This window comes from Podarcis vaucheri (assembly GCF_965113315.1).
Source record: "Podarcis vaucheri genome assembly, chromosome: 7".
In the NCBI taxonomy this organism is placed as follows: Eukaryota; Metazoa; Chordata; class Lepidosauria; order Squamata; family Lacertidae; genus Podarcis; species Podarcis vaucheri.
Window position 1 is genome coordinate 81831989 of NC_138765.1, and position 20685 is coordinate 81852673.

Sequence of the window (20685 nt, forward strand, 5' to 3'; positions counted from 1 at the left end):
GCCGCCGCCGTGGAATTCAAACGCCCGAACGTTCGAAATGGCCATCCTCGCAGCTTCCTCCTCGCGCCGAGGTGAAAATGGACTCGATAGGGGGGAGGGGGGAAGAAGAAGAGGAAGATGCGCCGGCGCCGCCAATGCTGCTGCCGCCTCTGCAGTGCTCGCCGGCTAACTAACCCAAAAGGCGGCCACTGAGCGGCTTGGGGTTGGCTGGTGGGGTGGGGACTGCGCGGAAAAGGACCCGCCCACTCCGCAACGCCTCCTTTTTTTCTCTAGTCCCTTTCCTATAGCTTGAGCACGCCCCTTCTGTCTCTTAGCCACGCCCTCTCCTCCCGTTCTCTTTTCTATACGCCTGTCTTGGCCACGCCTCTCATTCTTTTATGCAGCATTCCTCCCTCTCAGCATTGAGCCGCGCCTCAGACCCCGCCCACCCCCTTCCCTCCGCGTTGCGGTCCTCCGGCGTGCTCCTGCTGGCCACGCCCCCTCCTTGCGCGGCTTGAGCTCAGGCGTTGCTCCACGTGGGCCACGCCCACGTCGTCGCCGGCGTCGCCCTCTCTAACCACGCCCACGAATCTGCGTGTGTTGAACACGTGCTGCGTGCGGTGGGTTTCTACGTTGAGTTAAAAGGGGGTCAGGTTCGTCCGGGATTCACATCGTGGCTGCTCAGTGGTGCTGAGGTGCATGAACTCTGAGTATGCTCGGGGACATTTTTGGTTTTAGCTGCGCATGGCCCCTTGACTCATGCTTCCCTCCAGTTCAAGGTAAGCCAAAACCACATATAGTTAAAACCCATTGGGTTCAATGGCCGGCTGGATTGCCAAGGTCATTTTTCCTGGAACTTTGCCCTCTTTCCTCCCCCTTTTACATATATATATATACCCTCAGCATAAAGCTGAATGCACACTAGTTAAATGTGCATAAGTTGCAGGCTTACTGTTCAGCGACACTCAGTATGGGGAACCTGGGGTCTTCCACGTGGTGCTGAACTGCAACTTCCATCATCCCTAGCCATTCGTCATGTGGCTGGTGGGTATTGTAGTCCACCAACATTCCCCACGCTGATCTACACCAGCACACTATATCAGGAGCTAGCGTGACCTTGAAGCTGGGTAAAGTTCTCTCTTTTAATGCAGCAGACTGCTAAGAGAGGTCATGCTGCGAAAGTGGCTTGCAGTCTCAGAATGCTTTGTAGTGTTGGAGGGGGCACTGGGGAGGAGAGGTGGAGCTCTCTTGGGTCACAAGCTGTTGTAGCTGTACCCTGGAATAATAATAATAAATTTTTATTTATATCCCGCCCTCCCCAGCTGGAGCCGGGCTCAGAGCAGCTAACAACAATAAATTTTTGAACTGGAAAAGAACTAAGAGCCTGCTGGATCAGGCCATTGACCCATCTAGTCCAGCATCCTGTTCTCACATTGGCCAACTAGATGCCTTTGGGAAGCCTGCAATCAGGATATAAGCACAACAGCACTCTGCCCACCCGTGATTCCCAGCAACTGATATTTAGAGACATGATGCCTCTTTGAGGCAGCTCCTGTGCTTTAGATGTTAACACTGATATGGGTTAGCTAAGTACTCTCTGAGTCAAATACAGACACCAGGTATGCATTGGGACATGCTAGATGTTATGAGAAGCCCCTGTTTTTGCATAGCAGGGAGGCAGCAAATCAAGGGTGCTGTTTTCCATTTTATCCCAAGCCCCTGCAAGTCACCAAACACGACCAGGTGACTGTGGGCAGGCTGCGCTCGAAGGCCTGGACTACAGTACAAAAAGAAGAAGTCTGCTTTCATCAGAGTGGAGATTCACCACCCAGCCTCCAGGCTGTTCGTCACCACATTTGTTGCCCCCCCTCTCCTCTCTCCCTCCAGCTGCACAGAAGGAGCATTGTGTTCAAATGGAGAGGCTGCCTTTCTTTGCTGGCTTCACCAAAGCCTCCCGCAGCCGCCACTGCTGACGTACTAGGGAGCTGGACAACTTGGGCATTGTGAAGTTCACATGGGACATTAAAAAGGGGGGCTCTGAAGAAGGCACTTGTTTTGCTTCTGCTTAAAAGCACATCAGAGCTTGTATGGTTCACTGCAGAGGCACTGGCAGAGTTTATCTGACCATTAACAGGCTTTAATTCTAATTAAAATCCACACGGTTCATTTTTCCTGCAGCAAACACACAAGTATGTTTCCTCACCAACGTTATTTGGTTGCAGCTCCTGTCATAGTAGCCTCATTTGCCTCAATTTCTATGGAGTTAATAAATGCCAATACAACTCATAAACGAAGTTTTGGAAAACACCACTGCAATCCTTAATTCTTAGGGAAGAGGCCATCCCGGCAGCATGAACTTGTCAATCAACCCTTTGCTTCTCATCTAGGCACTGTAACAGCCCCTGCGCCATCTGCAGCCATTGGTTGAGTGTCTCTGATGCCATGGAATGCTCAGCAATGCCCATTTGGTGAAGATGCAACCAATGACAAGCAGCGTACAGAAGTAAGAAAAGTGGAAGATCAGTTTGAGTGAAAGAAAAGAAAAACGAAGCAGGATCTTGTTTCGGGAAGTTTTCTGTGCCATGGAAAGGCAAAAGAGCTTGGGGAAGTGGCAGGAGCTATTGGCCAGGAAGCCAAGAGAAATTGAAGCACAGGTGACTTTCATGCTAGGCCCCATTTCCCCATTCCTTTAAGGGTTCGCCATCTCACACTAACGAAGTCTGTGATCTTCCACTTGAACTTGGGGCCTTATTTTGGTCATTGGTTTGAAGAAGCAGAGCATGAATTGTCTGGGAGGCATTTGGGGTTTGGCTACTTTAAGGCGTAGCACTTTTTCAGGTGGAGAGGCAGTGTGTGCCTTGTGCGTTCTCAGCATACCTCAGGCAAGGAAGCTTCCATCATTGTTGTTCTGTCTGCTTGCTGAAATAATTGCACTGGGTGGGTGTGTTAATCCAGATGAGAGAAAGAGGTATTACATAGAGGCGTACGTTCTTCCTGTATGGAGAAATTAGGGTGCCCTGTTTGCTACAGCAATGCCGTGTTTTGTGGTTTGACAGTAGGCCGGGGGCCAGGGTGGGGGCAGTATCCTTCTTGTGCACTGAACTGCTGGCAGTTAAATGCGAGGATTTAACATGTGACCTTCCATCCTAGAGTTGCCTTTAGAGAACTTCTGGAAAGTGTTAAAGAATTAAAAGTTCTTGGGAAACCCAAATCACCCGCCCAGAGAACAGGCCACCGGTTGCATCTCTGCATGATGTCTCAATCCAGTCAGCCACTGTGGAAGGAGGTAGTTTTGACCACATATCTGTGTTGGATGAAATTGTTTTATCCATCAAACACCCAGACAGGCTAGAGTCATCTGCCCTCAAAGGAGGCTGCCTGCTACATCTCCGCATGAGGAAAGTTAATCCCAGACAATGAGAAGAGAAGCAAATCCACAGGCAGCCAAAATCCTGGAACTGCAAACAGGTTTGGAGGCTGAGGCCTGGCTTTTTTGTCTCCATCTCCCATCTATGAGTCCTTTTTATGTGAAAAAGTACAGAAACCAAATGGATCAAGATTGCCTCAGCCAAGCTCTCAGTTGGCAGGTTCAATTCAAAAGGATGACACAGAGTAGGAGACAATAGAGACCTTTCATCTGGTTAGCGTTTTAAACCACTGCCTAATTGCATTATGGTCTCATTTCATCCCCTGACGAAGTGATTGAATTTCAATTAATAACTCTCGGAAACAATTCCTTCCACTGAAGTCCGAGTGACTTTGGAGAAACTAAAAGCTTTGTCTTGCGAAAGGATCCATCCGGTCGTAGATCAGATTTGCTGTTGTTGAGCTTATAGAGGTTAGAAGGGACTTTTTCAGTCTTTGACTTCTATGGAGTTGCTGCCTCATGAACTGCCCCCATAATTATTCAGGATGTCCCTAAAGCAATTCCATTATACTTTTGTGGCTGAGAACTGCTGATCCTCACCAATCACAGATAGTAATAATGATGTTCCCTGTTGTTACCTTTTCCTTCCTGGTTTTCAAGGACTAAGTAACCCTCATGTTCAAGTAATAAACTCTCTAATTAAGAAATAAAACAGGCTGATTCCATTCACTGTGCCCACAAAGACTTGGTAAAATACCAAGAGACTGACTTCCAAACTCCAACTGTAGGAGGTATGATCTTTAACATATAATTGATGGGTGTTAATTGTTGCTGGGGTGGCCAGTGCAATAAGTACGTTTCAGAAATACATTTGGTAAGTGTACCAAGGTCTGGTAATTAGCATTGAAAGGTAAGAGTGGAATCTCTGCATTGAGAGGCAGGACACTTCCAGTGACCTAATACTATGTGTGAGTTTCCCTGGGGTACTGGAGAGTGCTGTGCTCAAGGGATTTGTGTGGTTCCCCCACATCATGGCAATTATTGCATCTAACTGTACTGTAAAATTTGACGTAAGCTGCAGTGATGTAGCCTGACGACAGTCACGGGTGAGGTCCATTGTGCGAGAAGCTAGTTCCAGCTGAATGCCACTTCACAAATGACATTTACTGAGCCCATTAGAGGGAGGAGAGGTCTGTCATGCTTGCACACTGGAACATCCATGCATCCAACAACATTTCTGTTGCACTCAAATTATTTGTGTTGGATTTTAATTGTCGTGAAATCAGTTCAGATTGCATAGGAATATCAATAATACAGGAACGCTCTTCCACGAGAAGCAGAGTCAGGGCGTGGTAAATCAGGTTCCAGAACAAGAGGATAATGGATTCATTTCAGCCATTAATTCCAGGCTACACCTCTTGTGTCTAATTTGTCAAAAGCAAACGGTTCAGGGGTTCCTAACGATCCGGGCCCAGCAACTCCTGTGACCTTACTTGGAGAAAAAATGTGTGGCAAAGCAAGAAGGAATGCAGTGCCCAGACAGGAGCGGTCCAGCCTGGGCAATGGACAAGAACTTGCATGTTCTGAGGAAGAGCACCACTATGACTTCATCAGTTGTGGTGACTCAGAGCCCACAGCCTCAAAAGCGGTGACTTTATAACATCAATTCTAAAAGGCGGCGCCTCTTGTGTTCTTCTCAGAGCCTTTTTTCAAACTGTCAAGGTGGGAAGAAGGAAAGGTGGATGAGTCACACAGGTGATCCAGCCTCACCATATAAGGGATAGGGCTTTGGTATTTCCTGGAAGCATCGCCCATAATTCAGGACCAAGAACAAGAGAATTTGCTGGTGGGACTGTACCTGGCTCTTTCACAGATGCAGAGATAACAAAAGAGCAAATGACATCACCGGCAGCTTGACTCACGGATAATCTGGCTACCAACACAACAAACAATATGTGAGCAAGCTGTACAGGATTTGGCCAGGACTTGCAAAGATAAAATTTAAGACTCTAGAGAAAGCAAATGCTGAGAGTGATAACCAGGAATGCAATGCTGAGAGCTGGTTTATTGGCTAATGGTTTTTTTAACCTTTTCAGCAACTAAAAAAGTCCACCTGATTAACTGGCCTCAGATCGCTTGCATGAAGAACAGTTAAAGCTACTACAGATGGCAAAACGTAATCTTGGAAAGGCTTCTACTTCTCTCATAAGCATATGGGCGTAGCCAGGATTTTTGTTGGGGGGGGCAGACCTTTTGTTGGGGGGGCAGAACCTTAGTTTGCTATGGATTTTTATTGATGGGGGCAGCTGCCCCTCCCTGCCCCCTTGGCTATGCCCATGCATAGGCAGTAGAGCAGGATGCCCCTGTGGATGCAGTTAAGATTCCCCATGAGCTCCAGCTGGTCAGGGATGATGGGAGTTGCAGTCCAGTAACATCTGGAGGGCCAAAGATGTGTTTTATTTCTATAGTGTGCTTTAATTGTTCAAAATGGTTATTACCTACTATGGAAGGTTGGTTATTGAAATTAATGAATTTGGCTGAGATGGCACAGCTGACATGTTTAGGTAGAGAAAAATCATTGTTGACATTTATTATTGATTGGAAACCCCTTATGGAAAGGGAAATGAGCTTGTGATATCTGGGTTTGAAGACTGAAAAGGGTTGGTTTATGGCAGGGGTCTGCAACCCGCGGCTCCGGAGCCGCATGTGGCTCTTTTACACCTTTGCCGCGGCTCCGGGGCGGATACTAGCGAGGGGAGGAGGCGCATTGTGCGCCCCGACACTCCCCACTGTGGCGGGCGCTGTACTGGCTGTGATGTCGCATGGGGGCGGTGCATGCGTTAGTCACGCACCGTCCCAACGTCACCTTCCCGCCCGCTGTCAGATCGCGGCTCCGGAGATATATTTGTTTTAAATGTCGCAATGGTTTTGCGGCTCCCAGTTGTTGTTTTCTTCGAAAACGGGTCCAAGTGGCTCTTTTTGTCTTAAAGGTTGCAGACCCCTGGTTTATGGAAAGTAGAAGAGTTGAATGCTATTATGGAGCAAGCAGTTTGCATAAATCTATAAAGTTGATGGTGAATAAGAAGTATTTTCTTTTTCGAATGGAAAGATCTTCTTTTGTGGGGATCTGAAGATCTAGGGACTATTAAATTGATCAAGGTGGAAGCTGGAGCTTTTGGGACATTTGGATCTAAGAAACAGGATTTGAGCTCCACCTTTAAACAAGGAGGCCTTGCTGGAAGGAACATGGATATTATAGAGAGAGTGCCCCTTCGAGACTGGGTGTTAAATACAAGGGACTTTCAAAGAAGCCAGCAGAAAGGGACTGAGAGAGATTTAAGGGCCTCGGACGTGAGGTTGCCAGGCTGATAATAGATAGACTAATGGACTATGGTTTTGGGATTGAAACCGGGGAAGGGAGGGTGGGGTTTGGAAATCCAAAGGGGGCTTGATCTTCTTTATTCGGTGTTTAATTCTGTGTTGCTATTAGTATAAGAATGGGGAATTCGTGGAAGGGAAATAGGGTCGACCTTAGAAATTTTTTTTTATATAAATGATTGAGGTACATAAGTTAAAAGTTGATATATAAATTGAATTAAATATAATAATGAATTAAGGCTAAAAACTTAATATAAATAAATATAATAACAAATTAAGGTTAAGAAATTAGAGATAATAACTTGTTGGATAAATATTTGGACTTGGAATACAAGAAGGGGAGGTGAGGGGAAGTCGCGGAAAAAAGTTATTGAAAATGGGATTGTAAAGGATGAATTCTCCCCCCCCTTTTTTTTTCTTTTTGTTTTTTTGTATTATTCGAAACTCTAATAAATATTACTTTTTAAAAAAGAAGTATTTTCTTTTTCCTTATTTTCTTTCTTTTGGTTTTAATGTTTAAAATGCTTGGTATTTGATGTTAACATTTCTATATTGCTTTTTCTTTGTTTTTTTTAAAGCTTTAATAAAGACAGCTCCCCCCCCCAAAGGAAACGGAAACAATACCCAACCCCCGCCAGTTTAAAAGGCCATAGATTGTTTCATTAGCCAAAAGGGGAAGATGAATGTTTTTTGCCTCATTCATTTATTAGACTGGTGCCTAAATGATGGGAATTGGAGTCCAACAGCAGAGATGAGTCCAACAGCTCCTAGGGCACCAGTATTTTACCCCCAGTGTAGACAATACTGAGCTAGATGAAACAAGGTATGATATGGTCAAAGGCACCTCCCTATATGCCTATGTATTTAAGGGGAGAGCCATAGCTCAGTGGTAGAGCATCTGCCTTGCATTCAGAAGGTCCCAGGTTCAATTCATGGCAGCACCTCCAGGTACCTGGGAGAGATCTCCTGCCTGAATCACCACTGCCACTCAACACAGACAATACTGAGCTAGGTGGGCCAATGCATTTAAATATCAAGCAGTTTCCAGGGTTCATTTTAGGTTGGTGGCTGTGGTTGTATGGCAGAGTTGGATGGACGAAGGGGCTGACTGTGCAAGTGATACCCGATCTGCCAGCCAGAGCTAGCAACTTGACCCAAGGGTGTCCAGAAAGCTTCTGGGTCACCTTGGTTCTCTTACATTTCAACTAGGTCTTTATTACATTTGTTTCCTATCCTAACCTTGGAACCCAAGATGATGTACATGTGGTTCAGAGGCAGGCACCCATCCAAACACTTATCAGACTCCAGACCTCCAGAGTTTTAGCCAGGCAGTGTATAGGGATCTTCAAGGTTCCTGGTGCCTAAGTGGTGAGACATGACCCACTACCAAGTTGCGACCTGATCTAAGCTGGGACACAACAGCAGCAGTACCATAACAATAAATGGTAAAAGAACTAGACGACTCTTCTAGATCCTTAGAAGACTGTGCTCTAATTAGGAATGGGTGAGACATGCTTGGATGCTTCCTCTGAAATTCATAAACCAACAACTAGATGGGTGGTGGCAGAAGGTGTTATCCCTTATACCACAGCTATACAGATATGTCAGAACAGGTACAGACTGAGACAAGGACAGCAGCCATTTCCTCACTAACTTTACTGGACAGGTTGATGGACAGCTTGATGTCTAAGGCAAACCTCGCCCACTCATCATCATCTGAAAAAATTGCTCTACGTCAGGCCAGAGGGAGACACCATGATCCAGAATAACCCAAAGCAAACGTGTTTTTTAAAAAAGGCGCTACATCAGCAAAAGTTGAGTCAGCTAAATTCTGGGGTGTCTCCTTCATAACAGCATTTCCTAAGATCTCAAGTGTGCTTTTAGGGCGATGGCCAAGGGTGGAGTAAGAAATGCCATCCCACACCCAGCACCCCATTTCTTCCCATTCCCATTCCACAGGAAGAGTCATGATTAAGATAGGGATCTTCTTCATTGCACCACTGCAGTCTTCCCCAACCTGGTGACCTCTAGATGTTTTGGACCAAAAATTTAGTTGTGCTGGCTGGAGGCTGATGGGAGTTGTGGGTCTAAAACATCTGGAGAAGGGAAGGCTGTCCTCATCGGGCCTGACAGCCCTACAGCTCAAACCTATCTGAAGAAATCTGAAGTACTGCCACACCACACCCCCATCCTGTTGAGTAGACAGAGGGAGAAGCCTGGGGGGAGGAGGTGTCAGAAACTGAAGAGGCAACAGAGTTTAGTGAGCAGGTAGAGTCTGTGGCACAGAGAAGTCCGGAAGCAGAAGAAGAGGCGAAAGCAGAAGAGGAGGGAGGCCAAGGGGCAGAGATGAGCCCAACTGGAGAAGAAGCCAGGGCATTCCCCCCTGTCTTGCTGCAACAAGCTCTCTTCCCCACTGGTCTCCCAGAACCAGGAGAGGTATGAAGAGGGAGGAGGAGAGGCAGGAGCATGGTGGAATCTCAGATTGCTTGGGAATGACCCAGGAGAGGAGGAGATTTAGGCGGCTGCAGGAAGCCTTCACAACTGCGTCACAGGGTCAAGACCTACCAAGAAGAGTTGTTGTGTCCATTAGACCTGGCACTCCTGAGCTGACTCTGTTTCTTCTAATAAAGAGTTACCGTATTTTTCGCTCTATAGGACGCAACGGACCACAAGACGCACCTAGTTTTTAGAGGGGGAAATCAAGAAAAAAAATATTATTGCGCACAGCCTGTCCGCTTCTCCCAGAGCTTCTCGGGGCTGCGGGGGAAGCCCGGGTCCCCCCCCCCGCCCCAAAGAGCAAAGAGGCCAAGACAGTGAGCGGGATCCATCCCGCTGGCTGTCTTGGCTTCTGCCATAGCCGCACAACCTCTCCAGCCGGAAGCTAAACCTCTTCCGCTCGCTGCCTTGGCTTCCTCTTTAGCCTTGCGCAGCCTCTCCCGGCTGGAGAGGCTGCACGCGGCTATGGCAATTCCCCGACCTCCCGCAAAAGCCCACAGGAGCCGCACACCCTTTAAGGAGCTTTTCTACAAGGAGGGAGAAGGGACTGACGGGCCACGTCAGTCCCTTCTCCCTCCTGGGGAAAAGTCTGCAAGAGCCGCACAAAGCTATGGAGTGAAAAATACAGTAACTTCACTTATTCTGTGTGATTTACTCCTGACCCAAGCTATGATGGCTGTGCTTTGCCTCCATGGTCAGAGGCAAGAATGCTTCTGAATACCAGTTGCTGGAAGCCACAGGAGGAGAGAGGGCTTTGGTGCTTGAATCTTGCTTGCTGGTTTTCCTTTGGGGCATCTGGTTGGGCCCTGTAAGAAGAGGATGCTAGACTAGATGGGCCATTGGCCTGATGCAGCAGGCTGTCCTTATTCTCTTAAGTTTGGGGCAGGTGTGGAAACCTGAATTTGGTGTGAGCTGTTGTAGCCTAGCAGCCGAGAAGCTGAGCCGCAAACCAGCCAATACCCAGTTCAAACCACCCCTTATCAAGTGGACCTCAGGGAAACCATGCTGTCATTGTCTCAGCAATGGAGTGGTAATATTTCCCTATGTTAAAGGCTCACTGTAAGGATTAAAACAATATACGTTAAGCTGCAAGAATGCAGATGCCCCATATACAAATAGCAATCCTAATTCTCCAGATCCTTGGCCTCATTTAGCCAGAGCAGTCAGGCTTGCTCATCGGAGAGAGGTATGTTCATGCTTGGAGAAACCTCAATGTATGCAGACACACAAAATAAACTTTTTGAGGCAGCGGGGAGCCAAGTGGCACCCCTCTTCCCAAAAGATTCCAATGAAGATTAATGGTTGGAGGGGAGAGAATCGTGAGGGTGAGACCGCAACAGCTCTTCAGGATTTCAGACAGGAGTCTTTCCCTTTTTGGACAGAGAGCAGGCATTCTGCATCGGAGCTACAGCCCTTCCCTTGTGTCCATCTAGCTCAGTATTGTGTATGCCAACTCACAGCAGCACACTAAGGTTAAAGTCAGGGTTGTCTTCCAGCCCTACGTGCTTGGGACCAAACCTAGGACTTTCTGTGTGCAAGACAGGTGCTCTACTACTGAGCTGTGGTCCATGCCCTAAAAATAAAGCAAGATCCTAGTCCTCATGGTTCTCAGTAAATGGATGATTTAACCAAAAGCATGGGAAGCTGCCTTATACGGAGCCAGGCCATAGGGTCAATCTAGCTCAGCCCTATCCACACAGACCACCTGCAGGTTTGAGGGATTATAGGCAGGGTGATGCCACTGAGGGTTGAACTTGGGAACATCTGCATGCAAAGCAGGGGCTGTAGCTGTGTTCCCCTCTGTGGCTCCCCTCTGAAGCCCCTGTGCTTCTGTCTCTGTTTCGTTGCAAAGCAAATTTGGAAAAGGCAGTGGGCAGTGGGTGGGGAGGGCAATTTCTAGCTGCCCAACTGTGCTGTCTGGTTAACCAAAACACAAGCACAGATGCCCATTGAACAAGTTGGTGCAATTTTCCCACATGTGTCTGTGGTTCATCCTATTAAACAGGAGCACCCTATTAGGCCTCCTTCAGCATGTTTTTGTCAGAGGCGTGTTGCAACCTCACCTGCCCCAATAAGGCTGAGATCTTAATTACTTTTTTTTTTTTTTTGCAGGCATCAAAAGACATCTTTGGAAGCAACCCCATCCCTTTGATATGCCCAGATGCAAATAAAGGGAAGAAAAAGAACTGGGGAAAACAGCTGACACAAGTCCAGAGATTTTGCTGTAGTAATCCAGAAAAAGACACTGCCCCACCCTAGGCTTGGGGTGGATTAACTAACAGATGTGGGGCTAAATCCAATCCTGGAAGGCCACAGAGGAAAACAAATTCTCCTGGAACATTAAAATGCCTAGGTAAGCACAGCCAGCTTTATATATGGTTTGTCCATTGGAGGCCACCACCCACGTTATTTTGTCCGGCTCCCAGTTGCTTCAACAGGTCTTGTACTAGAATATTTGGATGGCCCTCTTCAGGGATTATTTAGCTGTGGTTCCTTCATTGCACAGCATTGGACTAGATCATCCTTAATGTCCCTTCCAACTCTACAATTCTATGATAAACCGTGCCTCTAAATTTTCCCAATTTAAAGTACTAATTCAGTTCTGCTAACTATTCCAACTAGAGCCTGAGACCCGTCTGATCTTAAAGCTGATCTCCCAAAAGTTTCGCATCTGTTCTGACTCAGTTTTATTTTGCGGTTTCCAAAGCTGAGTTGTCAAGTTCAGGCAAATTGCACAGGAGCTGAGCTACCTAGATAAAAGCGGGGGGTGGGGGGAGGGCCATAGCTCAGAGCACATGCTTGGCACATCCAGGCAGCATCTCCAAGTAGAACTGGAAGAGACCCCTGCCTGAGACCCTGGAGAGCTGCTGCCAGTCAAAGCAGACAGTACTGAACTAGATGGACTAATGTTCCAGTATAAGGCAGCTTCCTATGTTCCAGACACTGCCAAGACACTGAAGAATTGTATCAAACCAGAGCAGCAACATAGCTCACCTCTAAGGACTCACAAACAGACCTCCCAAGTAAGCTGTCGAGTCAAGTTATCATCTGTTATACTGCCCAGGAGCTGAGCTGGCTCAATCAAAGCTTGTTGGAGCAGCAACTCATTTGCAAAGGTCACCAAGGGAACTGTGCTGGATCTCACCGGCTACACGGCTCCTGACTACAATCCTATCTGCCTACACACCTTAGATGTGAGCAATGCGGCTTCTCTGGTGTCTATTCAGCTCCTCATTATCTCTTTTGCTAGCAAAGCTCGGCAGATCAACAAGCACAGATCAGAACATCCCACCAGACTAGAAAGGCAACAACATGAACCATTGAGAATACTTCACGGATTTGGAACTGCAGTCTGAATCGGAGAACAAGATTTGTGAAAAATAAAACACCATCTAGTGTTACTGAGTCCTCACTGAGATTTTGAAAGCCAAGGGTGAAACCTCGGAGTGAAATTGGCACATTGTGCTGTTGTGGAGCTCCCATTCACTCTCAACAGCGCTTGTTGTGTGCCCCTAAAAAATCTCCATGTTTGGGGGTTTCAAAAACTGGTTTCTGCCAGAAATCTCCACCGTCTCCTTCGTGTTTAGGAACATTAGAAGAGACAGCTGAATCAGGCCAGTGGCCCATCTAGCCCCACATCCTGTTCTCACTGCGACCAACCAGATACTTGTGGGAAACCACAGCGCTCTCCCCTTCTAACAGTGGAGGCAGAGCAGAGCCATCATGCTTAGCAGCCATCAAAAGGTCTCTCCTCCATGAATTTGTCCATTACTCTCTTAAAGCCATCCAAGTTGGTGACCCATCGGCAGATCAGCTGTCTGCTTCATGAAGTCATCCTTTCTTTTCTCTGTCCCAACATGCAACTTTGTTGGCTGTCCATGAATTCTAGTGTTAGGAGAAAGGGAGGAGAACTTTTGAGAACAGCCTCTACCAAACTGGTTCTTGCCTTGCCAGCTGTTGGACTATGACACCCATCAGCCCCAGCATCATGGACTGGCAGGAGTTGTGGTCTGAAACATCTGGAGGGCGCTGGGTTTGCAAAGCCTGTGTCAGAAGGAAGAGGATATTGATTTGTAGCAAATTTTACTTAACTACTTCAGGTAGGAATCTGGGCCTGGAGGGGAGAAGCAGACTTAAATTCCTTAAGAAACTAATGGAGGGCAAAATGGGCTCTTACATAACCATTCTTTCATCTCCCACACCTCTTGGGATAGTGGGAGAACATTTAAAGCCACATGGAAATCCTCAGATAAATCATTCAGCAACCCTCCACCACACCCACCCCTTGGGGCTTCCTAAGAGGGGAGGGGAGGATTCCACATTATTAGGCACGAGAGTTGTATAGACTGTAACACATTCGTATGTGTGTTTGTGTGTGTGTTTCCAGTTGCTGTTGGTTTAGCAGAATTTCTGCAGAAATCAGAGCCTCGCCAGGAGATGGGAGGACGAGGTGGTCCAGAGAGGAACAACTATGAAGAACCTCTTTAGAAAAATCACACCAGATGACAGTTCAGTGGTGTGCGGTCAGTGGACTAAGGGGACTAGGCTAGCCCCCTAAACGTTTCCCTGACGCCTCCTTCCCAAAGCCTGGGCAGCTTCTGCCTGGCTTAGGGAAGGAGGTGCAATGCTCACATGTGTGACATCGGGACATGTGCGGCATCCCCCCTCCCCAATCACCCTCGCAGGTTTGCGCCTCAGGCCCTAACTGTTCCCCTGTGAAAAATTTCACCGCACACCACTGTTACAGTTCCGGGCATGCACCTGGGAACTTGCACAAACAGAGGCTCCAAACAGATAAAAGGCCATCTTGTTAATTTTTTATAGGAGTGAGCTAATAAGAAATCTTAGGGACGACTACAAGGTTTCAGAATGAGAGAGAGACGCTCCACCACCTCCATTGGCTGATTTTCAGCATCTGTGGGCATTGCCTCACCCAGAACAGAACTGATGTGACTCTCTGCAGCTCAAACTTCAAGAAGAGACGTGCTGTGTCAGAATCATGCCCACAGAAGCACAGAAAGTGGAGGCAACACAATTGCAGCAGCATGAAGGATAGGCCTTGGCCGCTATTTGGGGGGGGGGAATACTTTGGGGTCAAGTTAACGAGCAGCCCAGCTTGTGTAACTCTGCGATTCCATAGTAGTGCAGAAAGTTCGCAGAAAGGGGTGTTGGACACAGAATTCAGCTTCTGAAAACTTTTTAAACCCAAAGATTCTGGTCTGGGCGACACACCTGTGAAAATCGGCTTGAAAGCATGTGAGCCGTTGTTGTTGAAACCTCAGAAGCCAGAGATGGCAGCCCCATAAGATGTCCGTAGTTGGGGTTGTTAGCAAAGTCAGTTGAATAATGCGAATGGGAGTCCAGAGAGAGAGAAGATCCTGGTCAGACTTTACTGAGGAAACAGAACAGAGTTTATAATTTGAGAAAAGAGGAACAGAAAAGCATACAAGCAAGAATGACCTCGGCCCAATCTTTCAGCCTGATGTACATCAGTTCACAGGGGACTAGTCTCTTCCCTCCCTCTTTCTCAGTTCAGTCAAGGGCAGATGTCATTAGAGCAACTGGGTGTTGAAGCCTCACTTCAAGGCTGTCTCCATGGCGCCTTCCGCAAAGAGCTTAATGAGCTGGAGCAAAACCCGGTTTCCCAGCCGTTGGCTGCTTGCACCTCAGGAGGATCACTCCCAGGCACAGCTGCGATGATGATACAAGAAAACTGACGCAGAACTTTGCTGCATCGACGGAAAGCACCCCTCTTAGGAGTTTAGCACCAAGCCCTTCCACCACCACCTCCTCGCCCACGACACACCTTTCCTGACCACAAGCACTTGTATATGCAAAAAATTTCATACACTCCTGAAGAGAGATCCAGACAACACCTCTGTGTTGGCTCTTGCTGCTGGAGGTGGAAGGCTTGCCCATCTCACTCCTGTGCCCTGCTTCTCTTACAGCAGGCCGCGTATGAAATAAAATGCAAAGTGTACGTAGATTAATCAAGCGGTTCCATGCGAATACGTGTGACTTCAACATTCGTCTTAATAAATCCCCCCATGTTAATTAGCTGACCAATGACAGGGCTGAGGGAAGGGTGTCTTGTCTTCTGGGCAGCTCAGGATTTCCATACCCACTGCCCAGGCTTGCACCTCGAGGAGGTCACTTTGGTGCTGTTAACACAGTGGTTTGACTTCACCCCCCAGAGGCACACTCCATTGCCTCTTGACATAGACAGATGGCAACAACAAAAGCTTAGGTGGGATAAGACTAGGTTTCCCCCCTAAAAAATAATGTCCAGAATTTGTGGGCATCTTATACATGGGGGCCATCTGCCCCCATTTTCTTAAATTGTAGTCCCCCAAAATAGGGGGCATCTTATCCATGGGGGCGTCTTATAGACGGAAAAATACGGTATCCTTACATCACAGTTCCATCGCAGAGGATGGCTAATGTGTGTGTGTGTGTGTATGGTGAGTGAGAGAGCTCTTCTCCCAACATCAGGCCGGGGACAGATTGAATACATGCCCACTAGGAAACAGAATGACTCCAGACAGCATTCAGAGACACCTGAAATGTGATGTTCAGAAACAACAGCAGTCAGAATTCATTCATTTATATACCCCACCTTTCCTCCAAGAAGCTGAAGGTGGCATACATAGCGGGGAAATAATGTGGTCTGGCATCCAATCTGTCAACAGGGCACTGCTGAATGATAGCATGAAGGTCTGCAACAAACACTGCCTCGAAGTGGGACAGGATCTGTGGGTATTTGTTGTTTAGTTGTTTAGCTGTGTCCGACGCTTCGTGATCCCATGGACCAGAGCACGCCAGGCACTCCTGTCTTCCACTGCCCGCAGTTTGGTCAAACTCATGTTGGTAGCTTCAAGAACACTGTCCAACCATCTCGTCCTCTGTATTCCCCTTCTCCTTGTGCCCTCCATCTTTCCCAACATCAGGGTCTTGTCCAGAGAGGCTTCTCTTCTCATGAGGTGGCCAAAGTATTGGAGCCTCAGCTTCAGGATCTGTCCTTCCAGAGAGCACTCAGGGCTGATTTCCTTCAGAATGGAGAGGTTTGATCTTCTTGCAGACCATGGGACTCTCACGAGTCTCCTCCAGCACCAGAATTTAAAAGCATCAATTCTTTGGCGATCAGCCTTCTTTATGGTCCAGCTCTCACTTCTATACATCACTACTGGGAAAACCATAGCTTTAACTATACGGACCTTTGTCGGCAAGGTGATGTCTCTGCTTTTTAAGATGCTGGCTAGGTTTGTCATTGCTTTTCTCCCAAGAAGCAGGCATCTTTCGTGGCTGCTGTCACCATCTGTGGCCATTACCTGTCAGCAAAGAGTTGGCTTCCCCCAATGCATCCAGGAAGAGTGAACAGCTCATCTTGTAAGGCCTGGAGAGAGAAAAAAGACTCATTTTGCAACTGGGGGAGAGGCTGCTTGATTGTTTCTTCTTGAACTCCTCCAAAATTTGGGAGCTGGCAGCTCTAGCTGGGGCTGCATCCTTCAGTATCCTGACAAGGGCCATAGTTCAGTAGTGGAGCACTTGTTTTGCATGCAGAAGGTTCCAGTTTCTATCCCCATTGGCATCTAATGGTAGGGCTGGGAAGCACCTTTGTTGAAAACCCTGGAGAGCTGCTGTCCGTCAGTATCAGCAGTACTGAATTAGATGGACCAATGGTCTGGCTTGGTGTAAGGTGGCTTCCTGTTTTCAGTCTTCAATCCACTATCTTTGATCCATCTTGGTCAACATTCTACATGTTTATCCAGGAGTCTCTCCAGGAGTTGAAACGTTCTTACTCTGCACATTAGTGCCGGGGGCAAGAATGAAGCAACTGCTCACGTGCCCAAAAGCAAGAGTCAGAAAGCAGGGGGAACGACATCGCTTGGCTTGGATGGGAAGGCAGATCAAGGTGCCTTCTCTCATCCAGGTTGGTGCAAAGGCCACGTGAATTGCCAGAACTGCCGCTCCCACCTGGCAACAAAGTGGTTCTAGATGGTAAACACTGAGTGGGGTAAAAGGCGCCGTCCAACTGCACAAACTGAATCTGGGCCCTAAAGACTGGGGGAAAAGACAGCTGCAGTTCTTTCACATTGTGAATTCTGCATAGGACACCAATAAATAATAATAATAATAATAATAATAATAATAATAATAATAATAATAATAATAATTTATTTGTAGAAAGGAATTGTGGCTGTTGCTTGCTTCTTTCTTTCTTAATAAATGACACAGAAAATCAAAGTAAAGTAAACAAATACTAATACAAAATTAAACTAAAGAAAATACATGTACCCTCTGCCCTGCAAACATAAACCCTACATACCCCTGTGACTTCCCTCCAACCCGGCTCAACTTCCTTTAGCTCAAATTTAAATACTAACCTTGCATTCTTTAGATAATACATCTCTTATAGCCATTTCTAATTATTGTTCTCGCTTACACTTTACATACTTAATCCATTCATATCAACATACTCTTTTTAGAGCAATGTTTTTCCATATACTCCTCAAAACATTCCTCCAGGAATCGTGGCGGTTGCTTTTTAGTGGCGCTCTGTCACCCACTCTACCAGGGACAACCCGTCCCATTTCGCCATCTGAGGCTCCCAACCTGCATGTGCCCCACCTGCTGAAGGCTCACTCGCCAGGGTCTCAGGAAGGTCACCTGAGGCCTCTGCACAATTTAATGGGGCTCTTGCAAGATCTCACTAGAACCCAGAAGACAACGCAGCTGCTTCTCCTCACTTCTCCAGCAGCAGGGGCGCACCCTTGGATTTCACCACCTGAGGCAGTTGCCTCAGTCTGCCTCATGGTCGGGCCGGCCCTGCTTTCTACCCTACCTAAAGCCAGATGGGCTATTTGCAGTAATCATCTTTATATCTCAGCCTCATTCACAAGATGCCAACAGGGAGTTCCATCCAGCAAGCCCATGGAGTAAATCCTGGCAAAGAGAAAGCAACCCCTACCCTAGACAACACCCAGTAATGAATGAACCTCACGTGGCTGTGCTGTGCATCTGGATCCAGATTCTCCTTGACTCAAATCACACTGTGTCCTACTCTCCACCTCTACAGTGGCCCTTTCCAGTAACATTTCCTAGTTTCTCTCAATATCCACCTCCCTTCACTTGTTCTGGTCCAACATCACCTCCCAAAAGTCTCATTTCCCCAACATCCATTCTCTGTGTGGGTACCAACTGGATCTTCTAAGCCAGGTCTGATTCTCTCCCCCTACAACTCCCACCAGCCCCAGGCAGGCAGTCATTGGAACACTGGATTAAGTAGGAGCCTTGACCTGATACAGCAGGATGGTGCTGAGCCTATTTCGGAATACACTAATAGATAGCATTGGTTCCATTGTTCAAGATTCAGAGGCAACTTGTCCCTGAGTGCCAGTTGCCAGGGAACAGAAGCAGCTGCCTTTGTGCCCTGCTTGTGGGCCTCCTGGAGGCATCTGATTGGCTACTGTTGGTTGGAAAAATACTGGTTTATGGAAAGTGGAACAGTTGGATGTTGTTGTGGAGCAAATATTTTGAACGGTTCATTTTATGTAACTGACAGGCAGAGAATCAGAAGCCCTCTTTCTTTTCTTTTCCTTTCTCCCCGCCCCCAATTTCTTTTTATCTTGCGCTATATATATATATATATATATATATGCTTTCGTAGATTTTCACGGGTACAGGAATGCAGGTTTTGGTGTCTTCGGGTGTCTTCCCGTGTAAGAGTCGGGGTGTCTGTGCGACGTTTCGACGAGGTCTCACTCGTCATCTTCAGGCTGGTGCTTTCGGCTTCTTGTTACTGGAACAGAGCAGAGTCTGGTGTTTAAGTTCCTATAAATACTGTTGAGGGGTGTGGTGTATAGCCTCCAACGTTCTGGGCAGAGAGGAAGTTCCTAGATTAGTGTGCCTTTTCTTCTTTTGTTCCTTAATTACTTGAGGGATATCTTGGGTGATTTCATGAGTGATATTCTGAATACCACTGGGTGGGTCATTAAGTGTAGATTAGTTGCTAAAGCTTTCGTGTCTTGACCTCTTGAGCTTGTGAAGAGTTTTTCTGAGAAGATGGCTGTGCTGCATTTAGTTGTGCTCTGGCTTGGCTTCGTGTATAGGGGCGAGCTGTGGTTTTGTGCCTTGTGCCAGCCAGATCTGTGTAGGGATTGCAGGGGGGTGCAGCATCCGGAGGTGCCACTATAGTTTGGCTACTGGATGGAGTCTGTAATATGTCTGTGGAGAGGGTCTGGGTTTGGGTCTGGTGTGGTTGATTGGTGACGGCGTTCTGTGTGCCTCTGGTTCTGGTGTCGGTTTTTGTGGGGAGGGCTAATTTCCAGATGTCTGGCAGGCGGGACGTGTCGTCACGCTTGTTCATGTTGTGAGGGTGTTTCTCTATCTCGATGGCTTCCATGATTATTCTCTTGTGGTGATGTTCCATGTTAAAGAGCAATTTGGAATCTGCAAAATTAATTTCGTGTCCTGTTTCTTTCATGTGTTGGAAAAGAGAGGAAGTTTTTTCTTCTTTTTTGACGGCATTCTTGTGTTCTGCGATACGTGCATTTATTCGTCTGTTTGTTTGTCCAATGTACGTGGCTGGGCAGACTTTGCAGGGTATTTCATAGACCCCTTGGTTTTCCAGCTGGATTTTGTCTTTTGGGTTTCTGAGGATATTGGCTATTTTTTGGTTGGTGCAGAAGGCTGTTTTGATATTGTGTTTATGGAGGATTTTGCTGATTTTGTCTGTAGTGCCCTTGATATAAGGAAGGAGGGCCATGCCATTGTTTTCTTCTGTGTCTTGGTTTTTGGGGGGTGTTTCTTTTTGGATTAGCTTCGTAACCCTGTTTTTCTGGTATCCATTGGCGATTAACACATTTGAGAGATTCTGTAACTCAGTTGTCAAGTGGTCTTTGTCAGCCAGGCGTTTGGTTCTGGAGATGAGAGTCTTGGCTACGGAGTTTATTTGTGCAGGGTGGTGGTGTGATTGTGCATGTAAGTAGCGGTTGGTGTGTGTTTTTTTCCGGTAGATAGTGTGTCCTAGGGAGCCATCAGGTTTTTTGTAGATTAGGACGTCAAGAAAGGGGAGTTGGTTGTTGTCTTCTATTTCCATAGTGAATTGTATTTTGGGGTGTAGGCTGTTGAGATGTGTGAGGAAGCTATCTAGTTTTTCTTTCCCGTGTGGCCAAATTACAAAGGTGTCGTCAACATATCTGAGCCAAAGAAAAACTAGATACCACCCAGTGGTATTCAGAATATCACTCATGAAATCACTCAAGATATCCCTCAAGTAATTAAGGAACAAAAGAAGAAAAGGCACACTAATCTAGGAACTTCCTCTCTTCCCAGAACGTTGGAGGCTATACACCACACCCCTCAACAGTATTTATAGAAACTCAAACACCAGATTCTGCTCTGTTCCAGTAACAAGAAGCCGAAAGCACCAGCCTGAAGATGACGAGTGAGACCTCGTCGAAACG

The 20685-nt window shown here is 47.1% G+C and overlaps 2 long non-coding RNA genes across 4 annotated transcripts; one reads left to right on the plus strand and one right to left on the minus strand.

The window, feature by feature from the left end:
• The first annotated feature begins 1 nt into the window (after position 1).
• LOC309536502 lies at positions 2 to 15210 on the plus strand. Of its 3 annotated transcripts, none has more exons than XR_014221531.1 (4): positions 2 to 758; positions 11333 to 11573; positions 12471 to 13320; positions 14045 to 15210. It is a non-coding gene; the product is annotated as an uncharacterized lncRNA (long non-coding RNA). The 3 variants fall into 3 exon arrangements; XR_014221532.1 differs by lacking the exon at positions 14045 to 15210 and adding an exon at positions 2367 to 2482 and having other exon boundaries at positions 12471 to 12621; XR_014221533.1 differs by lacking the exon at positions 14045 to 15210 and having other exon boundaries at positions 2 to 674; positions 12471 to 12621.
• Positions 15211 to 15489: 279 nt separating this feature from the next.
• Positions 15490 to 18849, minus strand: LOC309536572. Its single transcript, XR_014221634.1, has 2 exons — positions 18118 to 18849; positions 15490 to 17926 (listed from the first exon to the last, which is right to left on the minus strand). It is a non-coding gene; the product is annotated as an uncharacterized lncRNA (long non-coding RNA).
• Between the last annotated feature and the right edge of the window lie 1836 nt (positions 18850 to 20685).